Raw genomic sequence first — 8,886 nt, forward strand, 5'->3', positions numbered from 1 at the left:
AAAAAAAAAAAAGAACAAAAAAACAAAAATGAAACAAACAAACAAAAAAAAACTAAAAAAAGCTCCTTTTCTTTATTTTCTTCTGTTTTATTTTCATTTGGGAGAACTTAATATTGATTCTCTTCCGTAAACAGATTTAAAACATCTAGTATTCAGGGTTTTTAAGGACCCAATGATATAGCAAAATACCTGTTTAACTTCCTATCCAAATAATTGTTCCATTGGGGGCCTGAAGTTCAAACACATGAAAGTAACTTACACTGGGACAGCAGGTGTGAAAAATGAGATTTATTCTCTAGAGTCTTAGTTATAAAGCTGGCCATCTCCTTATTTATCCATAGGTATGTGAGTAATATAATAGGAGAGCACAGGTAGTGTGGCCCATGGACGAGGGTCAGTGTGGAGTTAGCAAGTTAATCTGGTAAAGGAGGCTGGGAATGAGTTTCAGTGGGAAGTGGAGCTTAAAGAACATCATTTTGGGTAGGCAGCAAGGATTTTAGAAAATTATAAAGATAATGAGGTGCTTGGCCGGTTTGACAGCAATAATAGTAAAGTTCAGATCTAGACATAATAAAATTATCACAAATGAACATTAAAACTATGAATTGAAGACAGTCCCAAAAATGCTGTTGCTGTTTTGACTGCCTAATTGGAGGACCTGAAAATGCAAGATGTCTGTTAAAAGGGACCAGTTTGGAGCTGGGGAGATAACACTGTTAATGAAGTACATTTTCTGTAAACATAAGGTACTGAGTTTGATCTTAGCGCACAAATAGAAATCCAGGCATGATTGAACATGCTTGTCCAACCATCATAGGCAGAGATGTGGACATCTTTGTGGCTTGCTGAAAAACCAGCCTAGAAGAATTGATTTGTCCCCTGTCGCAGTGAGACACCCTTATATGATGGATAGTACCCAAGGAGAAACAACACTGATGTACACTGTCCTACAGAGAGAGAGAGAGAGAGAGAGAGAGAGAGAGAGAGAGAGAGAGAGACAGACAGACAGACAGACAGACAGACAGAGACAGAGACAGAGACAGAGAGACAGGGAGAGATTAATAGCCAGTGTATTGACTTTTGCCTGCACAAATTAGCCTTTCTTAAAATTTAAACTAATAATTTCCCAAAACAAGTTTATAAATTTGCTACCTGAACTGAAATGAATTCACTGCCTAAAAGCAGACAAAAATTATCTGTACCTTCTCCAATGGCTATTTCTGACTGAAGACTAACTACTTTATGTCTTGTTTATTGTTATTCTTCACCTGGGAAAGAATAAATGCTTTATGAACCTTGATAAAAGAATATCAGGTTCCACAAGCATGTCTGACGCAGAAACACCTTTAAGGGGTTCAAATTACCTGTGAGTATGTGTATGCGTATGTGTGTGTGTGTGTGTGTGTGTGTATGTGTGTTACATATGTCTATGTGCAGCTCTGGGGGTAAGGAAGGATGTTGGTACCTTATTCTGTCACCCTCTACCTTATCCACTTGATGCAGGGTCTCTCACTGACCCTGGAGTTAGACTTGAAGCAAGAAGCCCCCATGACCCCCCTGTGTCTACCACCCACAATAGGGTTGTTACATGTGCATCCCCAGTTTTTTTATGTGAGTGGTGAGGATTCAAACTCAGGTGATTGTGTAGGGATAGTAAGTACTCTCATTTACTATTCACTGAGCCATCTCCTATGCTTCTGATTAAAAAAAAAAAAAAAAAGAATTGTGTGTGAGTCTTATTCTTGTTTTTCCCCCTTAGAGATATGAGATATAACTATTTTATTTTGGCTATAAAATAAATCAACAAAAAAATTCAACTACAAAAGGTATATATCAGAAGAGATCAGTTGCAAACGTTATCAAAAATTAATGGGAGATATTAGTTGGCTATGGCCTACCACTGGATTAACTACTCAAGAGTTAAGTAATTTGTTTCAAACGTAACAAAAAGATTCCGACCTAAACAGTCCAAGATGGTAACAGCTAAAACAAAGAGACAGTTAACTCTGGTAGAACTGAAACTGCAAGATACATATATCATACAGATCCCAAACTTGATTGTATTTTGGTTATTTTGCCTTCAACTCATTCTCCTGCTGGGCTCATTATGCAAAGGGAAGACGGTATTATGGAGTGGATTTTCTTAGCACATGAACAAAGTAAAAAAATTAAAAGACTTACACAGAAAATGTTGGGAAGAGGAGGAAGTAGTGTTCTCCCCTCTGGACCTGTTCTGAAATGCTAGGACTGTACTAAAGGTTAACTTGTGCATGGTGTGGGCTGGTTCAGGAGGTGGCCGCTTCCCTCAATGACATTTGACATTGAAGGAACGGGTTTGCCTCCCCTCTAGTCAGTGTTGGACTCTGAATTAATGGAGACACTGACTGGAAATTGGTGTGTTTTGAGATTGTGAGAACCAGGAATAAGTCAAGGCCTGCCTTTTTGTCTTGACTTTGGATACTGGGTAGGAGTTGTTCAGATTTCTGAGTTATAGTAGATTGGTTTCAACGTGTTTGCATTATTTTTGTAACAGAGCTTGTATATTTATCAAAGCAGGGAGGATGGGGGAAATTACATCTATCTGTGATTTACAAGTATTGTCAAGGTATGCAGGTACCTGGTGTTGCTTTTAACTTTTACTGTCAGTAGAGGTTATATGTAAAGCCAGTAACCTGGGCACCAATGTGGAGTGTGCTTGAAAACAAAGTAGTTTCAATGGTTAATAGAAAGACCCTTCGTATTAGGAAAACTTTGGCACTAACTATAATATTAAAAGTATAGTGCTTTTTGATGTGGGTTCAGGCGGTGCATTTGACCAATGAATTGCTTTAAGTGATAAGCTGGAACCACACTAAGTAGTGGTAATTAACCTTGTTACTCCAGAAGATAGTTGTAGTTGTTGTTTTGTTTGTAACCGGTGGCTTTTGTTTAATTGGCTTGCATTTTAGTTTTTATCAAGTACTGGGCCGGAATCCACTGTGGAGCCAAAGCTAACCTGGAACTCAAGGCCAAGTGCTGAGATTATAAATGAGCAGCTACACCCAGCAGCAGATTTCATGTTTACTTCTGTCCTGGATGTTTTTCCCTGTTTCATTGTCTTATTTTGATCTTAATAAACTTATCTTTGCATAATTAAAAAAGAAAATGTTGCTTCTTTATTCATAAAAGGTAGAATAAGACTATTCAATTGTCAGAAATAAACCTAGCAGAAATCATAGTACCTTACTAATGACAGATTATATCATTAGGAGTAATCAAAGAACATTGGCAAAGAGCTTGTAGCAACTATTTGGGAGAAATTAACAGCAAATATCCTAAAACAAGCATCTTCCATTTATAAAAAGAACCTATTGGATTCTCCCACGTTAAGGGAATGCCAGTTCCTGAAGCACCTATATCCTGTACAGATGCAAGTAAGTTGGGAATGGCAGGCTACAAGTAAGACAAAATGAACAAAGTAATTCAAAGTCCATATACTTCAGTTCAAAAATCAAAGCTGTATGAAGTTCTTATGGTATTACCAGGTTTTCTGAATCTCTCTCTTTTTTTAAAGATTTAGTTGTTATTCTTTTTTTAAGAATTTTTTAATTTATTTTAATTATATGAGTACACTATAACTGTCTTCAGACACACCAGAAGAGGGCATCAGATCCCATTACAGATGGTTGTGAGCCACCATGTGTTTGCTAGGAATTGAACTCAGGACCTCTGGAAGAGCAATCAGTGCTCTTAACCACTGAGCCATCTCTCCAGTCCTGAATCTCTTAATATAATTACTAACTCTTAATATGTACAAAGAGTTGTTCTGCATATAGAAACAGCTAGATTTATTCCAGATAATTCAGAATTTACCTTGGTGTTTATACAGCTGCAACAGGTGGTCTGAAATAGAAACTATCCATTATATAATCACCCATATTCAGTCTCATACAGGCTTGCCAGGCCTATGAGCACAGTAAAATAAAGAATTAATCAATTGTTAATAGAAAATGTTATGGAAGCCTCAAGATTTCATGAAAGATTCCATGTTAACAGTAAAGATTTAAAGAATTTTTTTTCTATCACTTGCCAACAGGTCAAGGAAATTATAAGAAAATATCCTATTTGGTCTTTGTATAACCAGAATCCATTGCCCACCAGAAGTAACCCTAGGGGCACCAAAAGAAATAAAATCTGGTGTATGGATGCATTAGAATTTGGAAAACTAAAGTTTGTGCACCATACCATTGGTACACATTCAGGGTTTCAATGGACAGCTGCTTTGCGTTCTGAGAAGGCTGATTCTATAATTATACACTTACTGGAAGCACTGGTACAAATTAAGGCTGACAATGCCCTGATATATGTCTCCAGTAAGATGAGGCAATGCTTTGCACACTAACAATATAAAGCACATTACAGGTATACCATGCACTCCCACGCAATCTAATTGCACCTTAAAGGAAATGCTTATCAAACATAAAGGAAGTATAAAAGACCCCAGGGATAGACAAAGTAATGCCCCATTAACTTTGAATTTTCTGAATGTTATTGAGAAAGGAAGAACATCAGCTGAGAGACACTGGGTTATAGAAAAAACACTGGAATGAAATCATCCTGTATACTATAAGGCTATGCTAACATCAGAATGGAAGCCAGCAAACGTTTTGCATTGGGTAGGTGGGTTTCTTCATATTTCCATAGGAAACAGAAAGCTGTGGATGCCATCAAAACTGATAAAGATTAGAATTGAAAACCTTGGCCACTGACCCAAAAAGCACTTATTTCATTGAAAATATCTCTGTTTCTAATTTCCCTGCTACAACCCAGCACAATTAATGTCTTGATACACAAGTCGGGGCGGGGCAGAATGTAGTGACAATTCTGGAATTTTGGTTTCCTGAAAAAAACCAAATATTAGAAGAATGTGTTTTCATTTCAATCCCAGCTGAAGGACTAGGGGGATGCTTGAGAATGTCTACAGCAGCTGACTGTGATTTGCCTCCTGTTCTACAGGAGCCAAATACATAACCAGCTGCAGATAGTTTCTGTGATTGTGTGACATTTGGAATTCTGGGAACTTGTCAGAGGGTATACAAATGCTAGGGCCCTGAGAGGCAGGATTGGTCATTGGTGGTCTTTTGGTGGGCGGGGGTGTATGTTTGGAGTTTGTTAGTAGTCATGCACAAAGAAGAAACAAGAAGAAATTAGATTCACAGATCTTTCTCTCATACACATCTATCCTTCTTTCTCTCCTATCTAGTGAGAGGGGTGAAACTGGGCCGATCAAGGGTGGGAAAAGGAAGAACCCACAAAATAGCAAAATCCAGCTATGGTTTCCCTTTGAAAAACTATGATAGTTCAACACTGGCAACACCGTTTCTAGTTTGTTTGGTGTTTTGTTTTCTCCTGTGCCAGGCATTTCCTTCCCACACACCTGTCAAGCACTGCGTATACTCTGCAATATGACGGCATTCACTGTTTTAGTAAGTGACCTACCCCTGGACATTTTGATCATTTATCTTACAAAATTTTCACACTGTCTTTGAAGTTGAGACTTTGTGAGCATAACTGTATTCCCAAAACACAGTTTTAGAAGTACGTTTTTGGAGAGAACCTGCGTTTTACCTCAGTTTATCTGAATGCAGATCTCTGTCCTTCTGAGAGGAAACATCTCGATCACCGTTGGCTAACAGTCATAGAAGGGGAGGGTAGTTAAGTCAAATCTGATGGTTGAAGTATGAGAGGAGACTACACCATGGTTTTTTGGGGGAGGGGCAAAAGCTTCTGAGTTCACAGGAATTGTGACTCGAGGTGCATGGGACTAGTCTAGGCCTCTGCACAGATGTTAAAGTTGTGTAGCGGGGTCTTCATGTGGCACTCCTCACAGCAGGAGCGGGGACTGCCTCTCACTCTGTTGCCTGCCTTGAAGACCCTTGGAGTCAGAGTCCACTTGGGCTGCCTTTTCTAGCCTCGCTAGGAGATGATGTGCAAATCGATATGCCAGGGCTTGTTGATAGCCATGGGAGTTCTCCCCTTTTCTAAGGAGAAATGGAGAAGGAGTACATGGGGTGGTGGAGGGGAGTCGTGGTGAAGGAGAGCAGGGAGGAGAAACTGAAATCAGATGTAAAATTAATTATTTTTAAATTAATTAAAATAGTTAACTTTGTTCCTCATTTTATCTTTCTCTTATAATAATGGTTCTAATGATAATGTTCATACAATTCAAGATTTATTTATTTTATGTATGAGGGCACACTGTTGCTGTCTTTGGACTCACCAGAAGAGGGCATCGGATCCCATTACAGATGGTTGAGAGCCATCAGGTGGTTGCTGGGAATTGAACTCAGGACCTCTAGGAAGAGCAGTCAGTGCTCTTAACCACTGAGCCATCTCTCCAGCACCAACATCATAGTCTTTAAGCTTTGGTTACATCACCAATGTTACTGCAGTAATTGTGCTTAAGTGTGTGAATAAAGATTTCAAAAGAAATATTCTATAGATTGTATAGAGTCAACTTCATAAATATGTCAATTTTGAGTTTCTAAATTATTAATTCTCATTGGAAGAATATGAATAATTTTATGAAATACCATACTAAATGTGGATTCTGTTTTTCATTCCATTTCATATAAGTCTCTGACTGTCTCTGTCTTTTAGATCATTCCAAGTATTGTATAACATGTTGTCTCAAATGTACACATAGTTTTGGAAGAGACAGTAAAATGTTGCAATGCATTAATTTAGAAATGTATGCAGTATAGCAAAATAATAAACACTGAGGAGACAAATCTCTCCTGCTCAAGTCCGTGAACCGAGGCTGTGAGGACCATAAGATCCTAAGGCTGAAGACACCCAGTTCTTAAGCGAGTCGAAATTGCAGTTGAAATAGGTTTCAAGCTCATGAAAAGTTGATACTGAGAATACTACCTATTACCTTCTGTGATGAAATGGAACCTCCATCTCTGCTACGAGGAAAGTGGTTTCTCTAGGGAACTTTGTCTACAGTGGGCCAACAATGTGAACCAAGCTTATGTGCAATTTAAAGAGGAAATATGGGTGAAAAAATTTAATTACTACCTTGAGGTGAAGAAACATTCACGTGTGTCTCTTGAGCATTTTTCCATTTAGCTTAGCCACTTCAGAGTGCTGTGGAAAGGCTGGAAAGTCCTCTGAGACATATGTATTTACCTGTCCTGGTAGTAAATCTCATTTTCTGGGCAGAGTACAGCGAGAGTGACAGGTACCTATGGGCTTGCCCTGCATTTTCTAGGCAGAGTACAGCGAGAGAGACAGGTACCTATGGGCTTGCCCTGCTGAAGTTTGCTCCCAGATCACACTTCTCACTGCTTATAGACTGAGGAATATAAATAACTTTAAATATAGGATACTAAATACTCAGCTTTTTATCAAAGCACAAGTAAACAGTGTTTTAGAATACAAAGCATTAATTAAGTGCTATATTTAGAAATAGGGGTATTTGCTCGGGTATTCCATGTTTCTGGCACATCCTTGGGGTTTCTATTGTTGTGATAAAGTATCATGCCAGTAGCACCTTGTGGGCCGAAGCTCTGATTTCATCTTAGACTCTTCCATATCACCATTTATCATCAAACCAAGTCTGGACAGCCAAGAGGTTGTTGTTTTGTTGCTTACATATGTTAGAAACTTTGATATTAAGACTCAAAACCACTTCTGTGAATCCCTTGGGCCATTGTATCATTTATTCACCTAAAGACAATTGTTGTCTCTTGAGAGCCGTTGGAGAAAATGTTCCAGCTTTCACACATGGCGCAAGATCCTTAGGGAAAATCCAAAAGGGATCTGGCTGACTTTCTGGTCCAGAACAACATGGTCTCCAGCAGGATTGTTCACTTGGAGATTCTCCAAAAGTTACCAGGTTCTGTGTCCTTTATCAAGAAATCACAATTGTTCTTGCCTGGTCCGTGATGGCCCATTCCACCAGCCAGGACCTCCTCCCTCCTCAGCCACTGTCCATTTGTCTTTCAACATGGCTGCTTGATGAGAGAGTTTGGACACTCATACATATTACAAATACATCATTCACTTTCTTCTCTCTACTTTTCATCCTTCTGTCTCCAAGCTGTCTAAACGTGCAAACAACCCAAACCTAGCAATTATCCACAATCTATCACCTGCCCCTTAGTCACAGGCCCCTGGTCCCAGTACTGCACCCAGGAGACCTACCTTGCCCTCTCAGAGTTATTTAGATAACACACTGTGACAGCAAATCAGAGATGTCATATAGAGCTCAGCGTTCCTCCGGTAGAGGGCGTGTTAGCTGCTCTCTCAGACCCTCCTTTCTCCTCCTCACTGTGGGCCAGTGTAACAAACAGCCTCTCTCTACCCCATGGCAGGGCTCCGTGGCAAACAGGGACTGTGAAACCATAAACATGACCTCAGAAAGATTTGATAGTCCTAAACCAGTATAAACCATTTTGTTTCGGTGGTTTAGTGGCTTTGAGGTGAGAGGAGTCCTAGAACTCAAGCATTCTCACCCAACGGAAATGAATCGTTCCCACTTGAGATGTTTGTGCCATTGACCACCAGAGGGCGCGCGTGCTTTATCCTGCACAAAAGAAAAAATAGGCTAGAGAAAGCCACCTGTGGACGTTGTCCAAATCAAGTTTAGATAATCAAACGGTGACCTGGTGATGCAGAAAATGATCGCCTACTGCAACGAGAGAAATGGGATTGCAGCTCTCACTAGTGAGTTCTCAACTTCCAGAGAGGAAGCATGAGGTGTGTGAGCCTTTTACACAGTTGTTCTCTTGATTGGACCTCAGTGCCCCAATGGCTTCAACCTGGGTGGGTTGTTTCCTGAATCCACTGGCATATTTGTGAGTGTGTGTGTGTGTGTGTGTGTGACAATGAAAGTCCTTAAAA

At 39.6% G+C, this 8,886-nt stretch overlaps 1 long non-coding RNA gene across 1 annotated transcript; it reads right to left on the reverse strand.

Moving 5' to 3' along the window:
* Positions 1-7,681: 7,681 nt before the first annotated feature.
* Positions 7,682-8,558, reverse strand: LOC116080759. The gene is made up of 3 exons (XR_004114594.1): positions 8,499-8,558; positions 8,188-8,377; positions 7,682-7,889 (listed from the first exon to the last, which is right to left on the reverse strand). It is a non-coding gene; the product is annotated as an uncharacterized LOC116080759 (long non-coding RNA).
* Between the last annotated feature and the right edge of the window lie 328 nt (positions 8,559-8,886).

The sequence above is a fragment of the Mastomys coucha genome, unplaced genomic scaffold (assembly GCF_008632895.1).
Source record: "Mastomys coucha isolate ucsf_1 unplaced genomic scaffold, UCSF_Mcou_1 pScaffold6, whole genome shotgun sequence".
Classification (NCBI taxonomy): domain Eukaryota; kingdom Metazoa; phylum Chordata; class Mammalia; order Rodentia; family Muridae; genus Mastomys; species Mastomys coucha.